Source organism: Pseudophryne corroboree, chromosome 4 (genome assembly GCF_028390025.1).
Source record: "Pseudophryne corroboree isolate aPseCor3 chromosome 4, aPseCor3.hap2, whole genome shotgun sequence".
NCBI classification, from domain to species: Eukaryota; Metazoa; Chordata; class Amphibia; order Anura; family Myobatrachidae; genus Pseudophryne; species Pseudophryne corroboree.
In genome coordinates this window covers 465,661,130-465,664,085 of record NC_086447.1, presented here as the reverse complement: position 1 = coordinate 465,664,085, position 2,956 = coordinate 465,661,130, and positions in this window count along the sequence as shown.

Below are 2,956 nucleotides of genomic sequence, written 5' to 3'. Positions count from 1 at the left end.
ACGATCGACTCCCAACAGCAACAACAGCAGCGCCAGCAGCAGTAGGCGTTACGCTCAAGGATGTATCGGAGGAATCCCAGGCAGGAGAAAACTTGTCAGACTTGCCAGTGACATGGCCTGCAGGACTATTGGCTTTCCTGTGTAAGGAGGAAATTGACACTGAGGGAGTTGGTGGTGTGGTTTGCAGGAGCTTGGTTACAAGAGGAAGGGATTTAGTTGTCAGTGGACTCCTTCCGCTGTCACCCAAAGTTTTTGAACTTGTCACTGACTTCTGATGAATGCGGTCCAGGTGACGTATAAGGGAGGATGTTCCTAGGTGGTTAACGTCCTTACCCCTACTTATTACAGCTTGACAAAGGCAACACGGCTTGACACCTGTTGTCCGCATTTGTGTTGAAATAATTCCACACCGAAGAGCTGATTTTTTTTGTATTTTGACCAGGCATGTCAATGGCCATATTCGTCCCAAGGACAACAGGTGTCTCCCCGGGTGCCTGACTTAAACAAACCACCTCACCATCAGTATCCTCCTTGTCAATTTCCTTCCCAGCACCAGCAACACCCATATCCTCATCCTGGTGTACTTCAACAGTGACATCTTCAATTTGACTATCAGGAACTGGACTGCGGGTGCTCCTTCCAGCACTTGCAGGGGGCGTGCAAATGGTGGAAGGCGCAAGCTCTTCCCGTCCAGTGTTGGGAAGGTCAGGCATCGCAACCGACACAATTGGACTCTCCTTGGGGATTTGTGATTTAGAAGAACGCACAGTTCTTTGCTGTACTTTTGCCAGCTTAAGTCTTTTCATTTTTCTAGCGAGAGCATGAGTGCTTCCATCCTCATGTGAATCTGAACCACTAGCCATGAAATAGGCCAGGGCCTCAGCCGTTCCTTGCCACTCCGTGCCGTAAATGGCATATTGGCAAGTTTACGCTTCTCATCAGACACTTTCAATTTTGATTTTTGGGTCATTTTACTGAACTTTTGTTTTTTGGGTTTTACATGCTTTCTACTATGACATTAAGCATCGGCCTTGGCAGACGACGTTGATGGCATTTCATCGTCTCGGCCATGACTAGTGGCAGCAGCTTCAGCACGAGGTGGAAGTGGATCTTGATCTTTCCCTATTTTAACCTCCACATTTTTGTTCTCCATTATTTAATGTGTGCAATTATATGCCAGTATCAATAGCAATGGCCTACTACTATATATACTGCGCACAACTGAAATGCACCACAGGTATGGATGGATAGTATACTTGACGACACAGAGGTAGGTACAGCAGTGGCCTACTGTACCGTACTGCTATATATTATATACTGGTGGTCAGCAAACTGTGCAAAACTGAAATGCACCACAGGTATGGATGGATAGTATACTTGACGACACAGAGGTAGGTACAGCAGTGGCCTACTGTACCGTACTGCTATATATTATATACTGGTGGTCAGCAAACTGTCCAAAACTGAAATGCACCACAGGTATGGATGGATAGTATACTTGACGACACAGAGGTAGGTACAGCAGTGGCCTACTGTACCGTACTGCTATATATTATATACTGGTGGTCAGCAAACTGTGCAAAACTGAAATGCACCACAGGTATGGATGGATAGTATACTTGACGACACAGAGGTAGGTACAGCAGTGGACTACTGTACCGTACTGCTATATATTATATACTGGTGGTCAGCAAACTGTGCAAAACTGAAATGCACCACAGGTATGGCTGGATAGTATACTTGACGACACAGAGGTAGGTACAGCAGTGGCCTACTGTACCGTACTGCTATATATTATATACTGGTGGTCAGCAAACTGTCCAAAACTGAAATGCACCACAGGTATGGATGGATAGTATACTTGACGACACAGAGGTAGGTACAGCAGTGGCCTACTGTACTGTACTGCTATATATTATATACTGGTGGTCAGCAAACTGTCCAAAACTGAAATGCACCACAGGTATGGATGGATAGTATACTTGACGACACAGAGGTAGGTACAGCAGTGGCCTACTGTACCGTACTGCTATATATTATATACTGGTGGTCAGCAAACTGTGCAAAACTGAAATGCACCACAGATATGGATGGATAGTATACTTGACGACACAGAGGTAGGTACAGCAGTGGCCTACTGTACCGTACTGCTATATATTATATACTGGTGGTCAGCAAACTGTGCAAAACTGAAATGCACCACAGGTATGGATGAATAGTATACTTGACGACACAGAGGTAGGTACAGCAGTGGCCTACTGTACCGTACTGCTATATATTATATACTGGTGGTCAGCAAACTGTCCAAAACTGAAATGCACCACAGGTATGGATGGATAGTATACTTGACGACACAGAGGTAGGTACAGCAGTGGCCTACTGTACCGTACTGCTATATATTATATACTGGTGGTCAGCAAACTGTGCAAAACTGAAATGCACCACAGGTATGGATGGATAGTATACTTGACGACACAGAGGTAGGTACAGCAGTGGCCTACTGTACCGTACTGCTATATATTATATACTGGTGGTCAGCAAACTGTGCAAAACTGAAATGCACCACAGGTATGGATGGATAGTATACTTGACGACACAGAGGTAGGTACAGCAGTACCCTTCTGTACCGTACTGCTATATATTATATACTGGTGGTCAGCAAACTGTGCAAAACTGAAATGCACCACAGGTATGGATGGATAGTATACTTGACGACACAGAGGTAGGTACAGCAGTGGCCTTCTGTACCGTACTCCTATATATTATATACTGGTGGTCAGCAAAATTATGCACTTTACTCCTACTATATACTGTCTACAATGCAGCACAGATATGGAGTGTTTTTCAGGCAGACAACGTATACTGGTGGTCACTGGTCAGCAAAACTCTGCACTGTACTCCTCCTATATAATATTATACTGGTGGTCCCCAGTCCCCACAATAAAGCAGCACACTG